At 39.8% G+C, this 15,302-nt stretch overlaps 1 protein-coding gene across 1 annotated transcript in view; it reads left to right on the top strand.

Annotated features, from left to right (window-relative positions):
• GRM7 (glutamate metabotropic receptor 7) overlaps positions 1-15,302 on the top strand; it is a 1,142,612-nt gene that overhangs the window by 74,035 nt on the left and 1,053,275 nt on the right. The gene's annotated exons all lie outside the window — the stretch shown is intronic.

Below are 15,302 nucleotides of genomic sequence, written 5' to 3'. Positions count from 1 at the left end.
TGTGGAGATTTAATCCCCTGCTTCTGAGGCTGCTGGGAGAAATTTCCCTTTCTCTTCTTTGTTCGCACAGCTCCAGGGGTTCAGCTTTGGATTTGGACCCGCCTCTGCGTGTAGGTCGCCTGATGGCGTCTGTTCTTCGCTCAGACAGGATGGGGTTAAAGGAGCAGCTGATTTGGGTGCTCTGGGTCACTCAGGCTGGGGGGATGGAGGGGTACGGATGCGGGGCGAGCCTGCGGCATCAGAGGCCAATGTGACGTTGCACCAGCCTGAGGCACGCTGTGCATTCTCCCGGGGAAGTTGTCCCTGGATCACGCGACCTGGCAGTGGCGGGCTGCACAGGCTCCCAGGAGGGGAGGTGTGGATAGTGACCTGTGCTTGCACACAGGCTTCTTGGTGGCTGCAGCAGCAGCCTTAGCGTCTCATGCCCGTGTCTGGTGTCCGCGCTGATAGCCACGGCTCGCGCCCGTCTCTGGAGCTCCTTTAAGCGGTGCTTAAATACCCTCTCCTCGCGCACCAGGAAACAAAGAGGCAAGAAAAAGTCTCTTGTCTCTTCGGCAGCTCCAGACTTTTCCCCAGACTCCCTCCCAGCTAGCTGTGGCGCACTAGCCCCCTTCAGGTTGTGTTCACGCAGCCAACCCCAGTCCTCTCCCTGGAATCCAACCGAAGCCTCAGCCTCAGCTCCCAGCCCCAACCCATCCCGGCGGGTGAGCAGACAAGCCTCTCGGGCTGGTGAGTGCTGGTCAGCACCGATACTCTGTGTGGGAATCTCTCCGGTTTTCCCTCCGCACCCCTTTTCCTGTGCTCTCCTCCCCCCTGCCACCTGCAGTCTCCGCCCACGAAGGGGCTTCCTAGTGCGTGGAAACCTTTCCTCCTTCACAGCTCCCTCCCACTGGTGCAGGTCCCATCCCTATTCTTTTGTCTCTGTTTTTTCTCTTTTTTTTTTTGCCCTATCCAGGTACGTGGGGTGTTTCTTGCCTTTTGGGAGGTCTGAGGTCTTCTGCCAGCGTTCAGTATGTGTTCTGTAGGAGTTGTTCCACATGTAGATGTATTTCTGATGTATTTGTGGGGAGGAAGGTGATCTCCGCATCTTACTCTTCTTCCATCTTGAAGCTCCTCTCTTTGCGTGGGTTTATCTCTAGGCTTTCTATCCTGTTCCATTGATGAATATTTCTGTTTCTGTGCCAGTACCATACTGTGTTGATTACTGTAGCTTTGTAGTATAAGCTGAAGTCAGGAGCCTGATTCCTCCAGCTCCGTTTTTCTTTCTTACGATTGCTTTGGGTATTTGGGGGTTTTGTGTTTCCATACAAATTGTAAAATTTCTTGTTCTAGTTCTGTGAAAAATGCCATTGGTAATTTGATAAGGATTGCATTGAATCTGTAGATTGCTTTGGATAGTATAGTCATTTTCACAAGATTGATTCTTCCAGTCCAGGAGCATGGTATATCTCTCCATCTGTTTGTTATCTTTGATTTTTTTCATCAGTGTGTTATAGTTTCCTGAGTACAGGTCTTTTGCTTCCTTAGGTAGGTTTGTTCCTAGGTATTTTATTCTTTTTGTTGTAATGGTAAATGGGATTGTTTCCTTAATTTCTCTTTCCGATCTTTCATTGTTAGTATATAGGAATTCAAGAAATTTCTGTGCATTAATTTTGTATCCTGCAACCTTACCAAATTCATTTATTAGTTATAGTAGTTTTCAGGTGGCATCTCTAGGATTTTCTATGTATAGTATCATGTCATCAGCAAACGGTGACAGTTTTACTTCTTTTCCAATTTGTATTCCTTTTATTTCTTTTTCTTCTCTGCTGTGACTAGGACTTCCAATACTATGTTGAATAATAGTGGTGAGAGAGGACATCCTTGTCTTGTTCTTGATCTTAGAGGAAATGCTTTCAGTTTTTCACCACTGAGAAAGATGTTTGCTGTGTGTTTGTCATATATGGCTTTTGTTATGCTGAGGTAGGTTCTTTCTCTGCCCACTTTCTGGAGAGGTTTTATCATGAATGGGTGTTGAATTTTGTCAGAAGATTTTTCTGCATCTGTTGAGATGATCATATGGTTTTTATTCTTTAATTTGTTGATATGGTGTATCACATTGATTCTTTTGCATATATTGAAGAATCCTTGCATCCCTGGGATAAGTCCCACTTGATCATGGTGTACGATCCTTTTAATGTGTTTTGGGATTCTGTTTGCTAGTATTTTGTTGAGGATTTTTGCATCTATTTTCATCGGTCATATTGGTCTATAATTTTCTTTTTTTGTGTGGTATCTTTATCTGGTTTTGGTATCAGGGTGATGCTGATCTTGTGGAATGAGTTTGGTAGTATTCCTCCATCCACAATTTTCTGGAAGACTTTGAGAAGGATAGGTGTTAACTGTTCTCTAAATGTTTGTTAGAATTTGCCTGTGAAGCCATCTGGTCCTGGGCTTTTGTTTGTGGAAGATTTTAAATTATAGTTTCAATTTCATTACCTATGATTGGTCTGTTTATATTTTCTAATTTTTCCTGGTTCAATATTGGAAGGTTGTACTTTTCCGAGAATTTGTCCATTTCTTCCAGGTTGTCCATTTTATAGGCATATAGTCGCTTGTAGTAGTCTCTTTTGATCTTTTGTATTTCTGCGGTGTCGGTTGTAATCTCTCCTTTATCATTTCTAGTTTTATTGATTTGAGTCCTCTCCCTTTTTTTCTTGATGAGTCTGGCTAAAGGATTATCAATTTTGTTTATCTTCTCAAAGAACCAACTTTTAATTGTATTGATCTTTGCTATTGTTTTTGTCATTTGTATTTCATTTATCTCTGCTCTGATCTTTATGATTTCTTTCCTTCTACTAACTTTGGGTTTTCTTTGTTCTTCTTTTTCTAGTTGCTTTAGGTTTAAGGTTAGATTGTTTATTTGACATTTTTCTTGTTTCTTGAGGCGAGCTTGAATTGCTATGAACATCCCTCTTAGAGCTGCTTTTTCTGTGTCCCATAGGTTTTGGACCATCGTGTTTTCATTGTCATTTGTTTTAAGATATTTTTTTAATTTGTTCTTTGATTTCTTTAGTGATCTCTTGGTTGTTTAGCTTCCATGTATTTGTGATTTTTACTGTTTTTTTCCTCCTGTAATTGATTTCTAATCTCATAACGTTGTGATTGGAAAAGATGCTTGGTATGATTTCAGTTTTCCTGAATTTTCCAAGACTTGATTTGTGACCCAAGGTGTGATCTATTCTGGAGAACAGTCCATGTGCAATCAAGAAGAAAGTGTATTCTTCTGCTTTCGGGTGGACTGTCCTAAAAATATCAGTTAAGTCTCTCTGGTATATTGTGTCATTTAAAAGCTTGTGTTTCCTTATTTATTTTCTGTCTGGATGATCTGTTTGTTGGTGTAAGTGGGGTGTTAAAGTCCCCCACTATTATTGTGTTACTCTATTTTCCCCATTTTTTGGCTGTTAGCATTTGCCTTATATATTGAGGTGCTCCTATGTTGAGTAAATAAGTATTTATAATTGTTATGTTCTCTTCTTGGATTGATCCTTTGATCATTATATAGTGTCCTTCCTTATGTCTTGTAACAGTCTTTATTTCAAAGTCTATTTTATCTGATATGAGTATTGCTATTCCATCTTTCTTGTGATTTTCATTTGCGTGGAATATCTTTTTCCATCCCCTCACTTTCAGTCTGTATGTGTCCCTAGGTCTGACATGGGTTTCTTGTAGAGAGCATATATAAGGATCTTGTTTTTGTATCCATTCAGCCAGTGTGTGTCTTTTGTTTGGGGCATTTAATCCATTTACATTCAAGGTGATTATCGATATGTATGTTGCTATTATGATTTTCTTAATTCATTTGGGTTTGTTTTTGTGGGTGTTTTTCTTCTCTTGTGTCTCCTGCTTAGAGAAGTTCCTTTAGCATTTGTTGTAAAGCTGCTTTGCTGGTGCTGAATTCTCGTAGCTTTTGCTTGTCTGTAAAGATTTTGATTTTTTCTTTGAATCTGAATGAGACCCTTGCTGGGTAGAGTCATCTTGGTTGTAGGTTTTTCTCTTTCATCACTTTAAATATGTCCTGCCATTCCCTTCTGGCTTGCAGAGTTTCTGCTGAAAGATCAGCTGTTAACCTTATGGGGATTCCCTTGTATGTTATTTGTTGCTTTTCCATTGCTGCTTTTAATAATTTTCTTTGTATTTAATTTTTGATAGTTTGATTAATATGTGTCTTGGTGTGTTTCTCTTTGGATTTTTCCTGTATGGGACTCTTTGCACTTCCTGGACTTGATTGACTATTCCCTTTCCCTTGTTAAGGAAGTTTTCAACTATAATCTCTTCAAATATTTTCTCAGACCCTTTCTTTTTCTCTTCTTCTTCTGGGGCCACTATAATTCGAATGTTGGTGCATTTAATTTTGTCCCAGAGGTCTCTGAGACTGTTCTCAATTCTTTTCATTTTTTTTTTCTTTATTCTGCTCCCTGGCGGTTATTTTCACCATTTTATCTTCCAGCTCATTTATCCGTTCTTCTGCCTCAGTTATTCTGCTATTGATTCCTTCTATAGTATTTTTAATATCAGTTATTGTATTGTTCATCACTGTTTGCTCTTTAGTTCCTTTAGATCCTTGTTAAATATTTCTTGTTTTTTTCTCCATTCTGTTTCTGAGATTTTGGATCATCTTTACTATCATTACTCTGAATTGCTTTTCAGGTAGATTGCATATTTTGTCTTCATTTATTTGGTCTTGTAGGTTTTTACCTTGCTCCTTCGTCTGTAACATATTTTTTGTTGTTTCATTTTTTTTTTGATGGGAGGGGCTATATTCCTGTCTTACTTGTTGTTTGTCCTGAGGTTTCCTGCAATGGAGTTTGCAGGAAGTTGGGTAGAGCCAGGTCTTGGTGCCGAGATGAGGACCTCCAGGAGGCCTCACCTCAATTAATATTTCTGGCATCTGAGGTTCTTTGTTAGTCCAGCAGTTTGGATTTGGTGCTCCCACCACAGGAGCTTGGGCCCGACCTCCGGCCTGGAACCAAGAACCCGCAAGCCACATGGCGTGATTAAGAAAAAAGAAAAAAAAAAGAATAAAAGCAGCAGTACAATATCAAAGAATAAAAATAAAATTAGAAAAATAAAAAATGTATTAGGAAAAATAAAAATATAATTGAAACAACTGCAACTGCAACAAGGGAAAACAAAACCACACCAGAAAAAAGTAAAAAAAAGTAGGGAGGGAAGAACCCAAAAGGAGCAGAACAATAACAAAGTATAGAGAATAAAAGAAAATTAGAAAAATAAAAGATTTATTAGAAAAAATAATTATATTAATGAATTAACAAGAAGAAGGTAAAACAGCACCCAAACCTAAAAGAAGAGAAAAGGAAAAAAAAAAAAAGGCCTTGGCTATTGGGGGCAGAATTTAGGTGGGGGGTGGAACTTAGGCAGGGGCGGGGTTTAGGGTTGGGCGGAGCCTAGGCAGGGTGGTGACGTTTCAGTGTGGCTTGGGGCCTAGGCTCAGGACCCACACAGCTGGAAAAGGCCTTGGGGGTGGGGCCTAGGGTGGCCAACATTCAAGTGTGGGGCAGGACCACTGCCTAGGACCTACACAGAATGGGAGAGGCAGCACATCCAAAGGGGTTCTCCAGAGTGTCGAGTTCGGGAGTTTGGAGGTAGGGCCATGGGTGAGGGTGTGTGGGTGGGGTTTAGGCCCAGGGTGGTCTTAGAGAGGGTCTCCGAGTGTAGAGGTGAGGCCCTGGGTGGGGGTCTAGGGGCGGGGCTTGGACTCCACCTGGTAGGAGGGAGGCTCCCAGGGCAGAGGATTAGGCTTGGGAGCCCAACAGGCTCCCCAGTGCCTAAGTGGACAGGGAAAGCGCTGGCCGTGTTCCTTTCTGTTCCTCTGCGCCCTCCCCCATGGTATCCCCCAGGGTCTCCCTAGTCGCCGCTGGACGCCTAACCGTGGGTGGGTCCCACTGAGTGTAGGAACTCCTCCCCCCACCAGCTGCCCCTCAGGGGTGCAGGTCCCAGAGGTCCGGCCTTTACTTTTGTTCCCCCTTTCCTCCCTCCCACTCCCTCAGGACCCACGCAGCTAGAGGGGGCCTAGGTGGGTAGAGGATCAGGTCCGGGATCTCATCAGCCTCCCAGGGCCCAAGAGGGGAGGGGAAGCCTAGCCACCCTGCCTTTTGATCCTCTGCCCTCCCAACGGTCCCCCAGTTTCCCCCTCCAGGTGTGGGATCCCTTCGTCTCCCGCAGCTGCCCCTCAGGGCCGCCAGTCCAGTCCCACCTCCACTTCTCCTCCCCCCTCACTCTCCCCCACGCCCCATGTCCTACTCGGTTGCTGGGGGCTCCTCCCATCCCCTTAGGCGTCCGTGGTCCCCCAGTGCCTGGTAGGTGCCCTAATTGTGCCAAGATGTGAATTCCACGTCCTCCTAGTCTGCCATCTTGACTCCCCCATATTTTCTTTAGTGTTTTATAAGGGTAACTGTGTAATTAAGTATGAAACGTGAAACCACTGATATGATGTCAGTTCTGTATTCACTTTAATAACTGTTAGAACAAAATAGCTGTTAAAATATCTTACACACTGAAAGTGGTAATTGTTTTTTGATCTATGATTATTTATCTTTTGTCACAGAGAAGCTGTCCACTCTGGCCATTCATGTAGCCCTGTTTGGAATAACTTTAAAATGCTTATCTTAGAAAAAAAAATAAAGTGCCTTTATCTTTTTCTATTTTCTAAGTGCTTAAGGCCAATGTCCCGTTTAAAAAAAGTTCTTCCATACAGGTCCACTGACCCCTTTTCAGCACCTTACTTGATCTTTCTATGCCTTAGTTCTTCATTTGGTCATAACAGTAGTTCCTACCTGATAGAGTTGTTATGTGATTATATGAGGTAGTGATATTTAGAATGTGCTTAAAATAGTTGCTTGGCACGTATTAGTGATGTTTTATTTAATCCTCACTGGGAACTTATCTTGAGAGCTTAGTAAAAAATCATTCAAATACAGTACTTAAAACAGTACCTGGCACACAGTAAGTACTCAGAATGATTTATGGAAATAATTCTTAATTTTTTTCTACTCGTCTGAATCCTCCCCAGCCACATTTCACAAAAGTATCTTAGCACCTTTTATGCTCTTTTGTCTCAGGGCAGGCTTGTATTTCAGTGCTAACTTGCAGAAATTTCCTGGAAGATATATTCCTCTCCTGGGTTTTGATCTTTAAAGGCTGAGCATCCTGAAAAGATGATACTAAGTACCTATGTTTCGGATTGGAATTTTGGAGGATGCACATTGATGGTGACAGGATTTTGTAAGGAATGGGAAGCAGTTTGAAGGTGGGCTTCTAGAGGCTCCTCATCTCAGCATACATCCCCAGGTACATACATGGCGTAAAATCAAATAGCTTTTAGATTTTAGACTTGCATAATGAGGATTTCCGCTGTGGCCACAGAAGACTGCAAGATGAAGCTCTTTCTCTAGAATGTCCTAAATTATGGGTGAAGCCTGAAGGTGATACACCCATCAGTGGCAGAGATCAGAATTTCCTACCAGCCCAATAGGCTTTTGAGGCTGAATATAATTTGATTAAATGAAAATAAAATCATTGATCATTCTTGCATACCCTATAAAATGAGATTCACAGGCCTTAACCAGAGAAATTGGGTCCTTTTATAGGCTAACTTTGTCCCTGTCAAACTGGGGTATGCACCTCCTGATGATCCAGAAGGACAGTTGAGTATTTAATAATCTGAGCTCCAGGATCCATTACTCATCTAATAGCTGTTCTTTGGAGGAAATGCGAATGACTTTTTCCTAATCTTCATTCAAGGATGAGTCTTAAAAAACTCTGGAAACATAAACAGTATGAGCTCCATCGAGAATAGTGCAGAACAAGCACACATTAAATAGTAAACTAGAAGTAATCTGAAAGAGTGGATGGTGGTCATTTTGAAGTAAAAATTCTAAACCGAGTGGTGGATGGTAGGACAGATAATGACACATCATCTAGTCACCACAGACTCCCTAATGAAGCATAAACCTTAGCTTTGTTGCAAGGATGAAAGTAAGAATAATCTCCCTTAACGGGAGCAGCAGACCAGAGGTGTTTAATCACCTAAAATCACTGATGGTAAAATCACCTCATCATGCTTATGGAGGCAAGGATCATTTACACACACTTAAAATCACCCTTGACAAACAGGCTCTTTGTTGATTTCATTAAGTGCCGGACTTTTCTCACCCAGCTCGCCTCAGGATGCACACATTTCATTTCCATGAGTATTCTGGGAGGACAGTCCATGTCATTTGCCAGCATTCCGGCCAACATATACATAATCAAATGCAGCCACCATGGAACATGGGCTGAGAAACAATCCATCCAGTGTTTAATGAGTAACATTAGCATGCTCTTAAAAGCACTAATAGCAAGTTTCATTACTGTTCATTTTAGTGTGGATGGCAGCTCTCCAAAACCTAACTATGTACTAAATTCATTTTAGTAAAAGCAGAAAATAATAAATAAAATAAATGATTGTAATTACAAGTTACTTCCAGAAGTTAGACTTATATTAACATGACATTAACTCAGAAAAGAAACACTTTCTTCTTTTTTTTTTTCCAGATTACAATTTTCTTTTAGGGAACCCTTTCTCTCCTACAGTGACTTTCAATCTAATATTGTCTTCAAATTAATTTTCATTATTTTATTATAAAAGTGGTGTTATTATACTTTTTGGGATTTTGATCCTGAGGATCAGAAATTGTTTAGAAGGCATTTGGAGTTTTCTGTAAATTTGTTTATATTGACTTTTGCAATATCCACTCCAACTGCTTTCTTGTGTGCCTTCCCATACTTCTTCCCTTTCCAGTCTCTTCAGGATGTTCCCCGGCTCCTTTACAGCTATGGTTCTGGATGTGACTTTAGTTCTGCAAGTCACACATTCTCACTGGGACGTGGATTTGGAATTTTCTGGTGCAGATGGTGGCAGAGGTGCTCAGTTGCTGGAGTCACCAGCTACAGTGGCGTTTCCTGATTTGAGAATCTACTTCCTCACCATTGCAGAGGCAGTAGCTGTTGTGGCAGCCTGGTGTGGCCAGACCCTCAGTCTAGGGTCTGTTGCTTCCCTTCTCTCTAATTATAAGCTTTTTCAACGTCAGGTATCTAGGAAAGATTCTATGCTCTACAGCTGAACCCTGAGTAAGACTGCCTTGGTGCCTACTTCATAGATTGCAAACATTTTGGTGATTAAATGGGATACTTGCATATAGTTTCCTTAGCCAAGTGCCTGGCACAGAGTGGATAATAAATATTAGCTTCTATTTTTCCCCTCATGATGCCTAGGGTGGTTCAATGTGAACCTGCCTGATAGAAAAATTAAATCCTCAGTATACTTTTTAGTTACATGGTGGCTATGTATGACTCAATAGAGAAGGACATAGAGACAGTGTATTATAATGGTAGGACCAGAGAGTGGTGAACAATATTTAGAGTAAAATGATCTAGGTTCAACTCTCAGACCTACTTATTGTTTGGCCTTGAGCAAAGTTTTCTGGGACTTATTTGTTCCATCTACAGTGGGAGATGAACTGGGTTATCTTTAATGTTTCTGAAGTTTTTAAAATTCTGAGACTTATATTCTAGCTTCATTTGCTTCTAATTTTCAGTAATGATTTGAAATAACTAGAATGTTCACTTCTTTAGATGACTCATTGTTTAAGGCGTATGATAGCAAACGATGAAGTTGTTTGTTTGTTTGTTTTTTAAGACTTGCCTGATGCTTGCCATCATAAAACGTGAATTAAGCAATGCAAGGAAGAAAAAAAATAGAGGTGAGGATAGTACATTTAACGCATTTGGGAGGGTAAAGAAAAATGTCCTCTTAGTTTAGTTTGTTTTATCGGTGACAAACTGAAACTGGTTTTTCATAGTAACACCTGGTCATTGTTCTAAAAATATGAAATGTGAGGCCTGGTTGTTGTTGTTGTGTTTTTGTTTTTTTTACAGTTAGAAACCTTGATTACAGTGCTACAATTTAGAAAATTTAGAAAAGGCACTCTGAGGAACTGAAAAATGTAGAAGAAAATAGAATCTTTTAAGGGTGTAGGAAGTAGATACAACCTCTGGCAGAGAAAAGCAGTTTTCACAAAAATATAATAGAGAAAGATAACTGAAGTTATTATAAACGCACCTAACTAACAGGGAAAAATCAGTAGAGGAAAGGAAGTTATCTCTTAGTCTTAAGCTGTTTAAGGTCTTGGTGGATGCCAGGAAAGATGCAAAATGCCATGTATTCTTTTTCTTTCTCTCGCAAAACTGCTTTAAAAATCCATGAAAAAATCAAGCCTGCCTTTTAGCTATTAAAATTGAATTTAAAAAAATGACATGGGTTCAGATTTGGATTGACATCATTGACTAGTTACTCTTCTTTTCATACAAATGATAGCAGTATCAATGTTTGAATCTGGCCCATTTGGTTACGAGGAAGAATTCAGTCAGATTATTTCAGTGGCCAGATGGTTGTTATAATTACATATGGACTTTGACTGGAACTGGAAGCGTAGGCCTAGAGAGAAATATTTTGCTCCCTCTCTGAGTCTTTGACACTCTGTGTCCATCTACTCTATTCCCCATTCCAACCTCTGGAACTTACCTGCTGACTCTGATTTTCTACATCTTCATTGTCCAGCTTGCCTATTTGCATAGTTTACTTCTTCTAGATTATCTTTGTCCCCTTTCTACAGCACACATTTTTTTCTCTAACTTGTATTTTAATCTCATGTATAACATAGGAAGCCTTGCCTCTGTTGGGGAAAGGAAAGCATTTTCCTCTTTTCTCCTCAGAGCAACTCCGTCATTTGGGAATGAACTTCCTTCATTTGGGAATATGTAACTAATATGATTGAGGGAAGTGGGACCTGGGCTGCCAAGAATTTACCACTCGTTCTTATTCTCATTCTCTTGTTCTTTCTGTTTCTCAGTAGTTTCAGTTCAGAGGGAAAAAAAGAAATCCTTTTTTTTTTTTTTTTTTGGCCGCACCGCGCGGCCTGGGGGATCTTAGTTCCCCAACCAGGGATTGAACCCTCAGTGGAAGTGCATAGTCTTAAGTGCTCTACCACCAGGAAAGTCCTGAAAGGAATCTTGATTTTTAATTCCAAGCTGTATTCTGGCTTTACCAGAATGATAGCTATTAAACTTTCCCTTTTGATTTCTATGTATATTGATCTACTGGTTCAAGATCCATAGGGCAGTGATTCTCAACTGGAAGTGATTTTGATAGGGGACATTTGACAATGTCAGAAAACATTTGTGATTGTCAGGACTGAAGAAGGAGATTCTACTGGCTTCTAGTCAGTAGAGTTCAAGGATGCTGCTAAACATCATTCAATGCACCAGGTAACAACCCGTGTTAAAAATAACAATAATAATACTGCTATATTTAAAATAGATAACCAACAAGGAGCTACTGTATAGCACCAGGAACCCTGCTCAATACTCTGTAATAACTTAAAAGGGAAAAAAAAAATTTGATAAAGAATAGATACATGTATGTGTATAACTGAGTCACTTTGCTGTACACCTGAAACTAACACAACATTGTTAATCAACTATACTCCAATATAAAGTAAAAATTTAAAAAAAATTTTCTAGCCCCAAATATCAGTAGTGCCAAAGTTGAAAAATTCTGCCATACGAGAAGTAAAGGGTTTGAGATTAATTATTACCTTTATATTCAAAAACTATTTTATTACCTTTTCTAACTATCTAATCTCTCAGTTACACCCTTCCAGATTCCCAGGGAAAGATATGAATGGTAAAGCCTATTTTTGAACTAGGCTCCACAAAGCACAGACTTCTGCCAGTCCAAGGGTTCAAGTTCCTTAGTCCAACCCGAACAACTATGACTCACAAGGAATCAGCTGTGATTATAAAATAAAACATGGACATGTTAGCTCTTGTCTCTAAAAAAGGTAGATAATTTTTTTAGAAGGAGATGTGATTAGGTAAGAATCATAAAACATGTTTAGAATAAAAAAATAAAATTTCCTTAATACTTAATAACTTTTAATTGATGACGAAAATCAAGTGAGTCTTCTATCATGTATATTTTAAGCCAAAATGATTCAATAATATTGTTTTGGATATTCAGTTACTATATTTGTGAGAACACTTAATTTTTATTATCTCTGAGAAAAAGGAAAAAACTAATTACATATTGGATTAATTTGTGAGTTTCCTAGTCCTTAGGTACCCTGGGGGTCCATAATTCTTACTTCCAGGAACTCTTTGTAAGCCTTTTTTCCGGAAAAGAGTTTCAGACCAGGAATGCAGAGGCAAAGCAGGACACATTGTAGATGCTAATATTCACTAGTAGAGGAGCAAGGGAGCTGTTTTCGAGGGAGTGAGAAGGAGTGTCGCACACAGATCCTGTTATGACTTTAATGGAAACAGTGCGTGTCATTCCCACACAGCTTGCTGAGTACTTGCCCCTGAGAATATAGTGATTAGAATGAATGATGTGCTGGGATTAAAACACTTCACTGTTTAGTACTATTTGTTGGGAAACATTTACTGATTCTAGCCCTGGTTTCCCTTATGATGTGATTAGGCAGAGAGGAGTCACTTTCCTGAGGAAACTGAGGTCACAGTGTTCTCTCACAATATAAAGCTCATGAGGTATGTGGAAGAGCTGAGATCATGGATTTGGAAAGGATCGCCGTAGAGTTGTTAAAATAAAATTTTCCACAGATAACTTACTGATCTAGTTGACTTTTATTCAGTGATTCATGACTTGGGTACTGTTTAATCTAGCAGGTAGAAAGGAGCTCTGAAGAGCAGTACAAGGTGAGAGTTTTTTATAGACCAAAGTGAGCAGGGTCAAGGAAGATGTACTGGGCATTTGGTAATGGGTTAAAGGAGAGTTCCTTTCCTTATATGGAACAAGGGGAAGTCTTAGAGCTGGATAAGGGTTAGGTAAGCAGGCAAGCATGATTGGTTGGTTGACCTGGGTCTTCCTTTTCTTGGAGAGCCCAGTAGGGAAACTTAGGTAAATTTTGGTTTGCTGATGTGGGGCTTAGCATGAGTGATTCCATCTTGGACCTAATCTGGTTACCTTGACAGAGTCCTTGGTCTATCACATAGTCTTTACTGTGCAAATAGGGCCAGTCACTTCAGAATTTTGAGAATTAATCTCAGTATCTTTCTATTGAAGACAATAGCTGCTTTCCAGCACTGTGGCAAGACATTTAAGAGCTTCCATCACAGCTTTACCGCAACTTAACCACTTAACCAGTTCTGTGAATGCTGTTATGTTCTGGAATATTATCGTGCCTCAGTTTTCTCTTTTGTAAATTTGGGAAGATTGTATCTGCTTCACAGGGTTTTTTGAGAAAGAAATGATTACTAATAATGCCTGCAAAGCACTTGTAACAGTGTCTGTCTCAAATGTTACTATCATTGTTAATGCACGTTGGGCTTTTAGCTCAGTGCTTGAAAACCTGGCAATCATTCAGTCAGTGGTAGCTAGTTTTTATACAATGCCCGGTATTATTATTGCTAGAAACAAAGAAGAATAAAGATGTACGGCAAGGGAGAATCCAGTCAATGATCTGTGAAGTTCTGTTACTGCCTAAACCAACATATGCTTTGTGATAGTGATTAGGCTGGGTGGGAGCCATCAGTCAAGCCGGAAGGATGAGGCAAATGAGGAAACCTTTTCAGAAGACATGTGGATGATTCTAGGGAGCTGGGTGACGTTTTGGTTGGGGGCATAGCTTCACAGTGATTGAACACTCCCCAAATATAATTTTTAAAGTAAACTTACCTTATTACTGTTAGTTGGAGGCATACATTTCCACTCTGTGAATGCCCTGTGCATTTGTGGATCCCATTGCAGGGTTAAACAAAATCAACAGAGTCCTTCCATCCCATTCATTTCTAATGCAACCTGTATTGCTAGCAGCAATAAGCAGCAAAATAAAATGTTTTCCATTTACCTCTGACTCAAAAAGCAGAGGGAGAGGTATTTTGAGATAGTTTAAATAGGGAAATGGAGATTTAGAGGTTAAGTGATGGGTTTAATGACAGTGGTGCTTCATGTTAGTACAGTATTTCATTTTTCAAAGTATATCCTCATAAATAATCTCCTTGGATCTATACAACTAAATAGAATATAAACAAGAATATAAGACTGTTATCTCCTTATAACAAATTAGAAAGCTGATGTTTCTCTGTCGGATGTATACTCAGGCTAAACTGGAGTCATCGATTCCAGCTCTCGCTGCTATGTAGGGGAGCTTCTCCTGCTATCATTGTAAAGCCTACAGCATTTCCCTAGCGTCGACTTTATTCTGATTTCTTTAAAAGTAAACTCCTGCTAGTCTGTCTTGAATTAGATGCTGATAGACCTAAGAAAATGAGTCTAATTCCTCTTCCCCATTAGCCCTAAAGCTAACATACCTGCAGATCTTCTAAGTTACTGTTTTCTCTAAATCAGACTTCCCTCAGTAGTCTGAACTTACCTATCACAAATTCTAGAACCTTCATCATCCTCCAGAAAAATGTACTTTATCCACTTCCCTGAAGAAAGAAAAAAAGTTTAATTCACTCAACTAATATTGACTGATGGCCAACAGTATTAGAATCTTATTGTGTGTTTATGTACAGTCATGAACAAAAAAGGTACAGTCCTTGAAATTAGGTAATTTGCTTATTAGGGCAGGGAGATAGGTGATATTCATGAAATTAAATAATTTAAAATTTTATTCAGCAGTAAGTTGCCATGAAAAAAATAAAATAAAAAACAGTGTTTTATAGCAAGAAGTTATCCCTGAGGAAATTGCCTTTGAAAGACAAAAAAGGAGCCAGGCATTCAAAAATCTGGGACAAGAGAGAGCCAAATAAAGGAAAATGTTAGTGCAAAGATGGGAGCCAGACTGGTGTGGTCAAAGGATAAAGAGGATTCCAATAAATAAGGACTAAGTTGAATAAGGGGGCAAATGAGAAGAATTGAAGTTAGGGACATAGGCAGGGACAGATATTCTGGGGCCTTAGGATGCCCCATAAAAGGGATTTGGATTTTATTCTAAATCCTAATGCTATCTCTTGGTTTTCAGTGTGGAGGGACTTGATCTGATATCATTTTTAAAAGAATACGCTGGCTGTTTTAAGAAAAATGAATTGTGGGGAAGCAAGAGTAGAGTCTGGGGACTAGTGAGAGGCTTCCAGTAAACCAAAAGAGATGATCATGTTCGAACTGGAGTTGGAATAGTAGAAATGAAAAATAGATCTATTCAGGATAAGTTATTCAACTCCCAGGACTTGATGATGCA

This window comes from Balaenoptera borealis (assembly GCF_965194805.1).
Source record: "Balaenoptera borealis genome assembly, chromosome: 12".
In the NCBI taxonomy this organism is placed as follows: Eukaryota; Metazoa; Chordata; class Mammalia; order Artiodactyla; family Balaenopteridae; genus Balaenoptera; species Balaenoptera borealis.
Note: the sequence above shows the minus strand (reverse complement) of the source record. Positions and strands in the feature narration are given on the sequence as shown.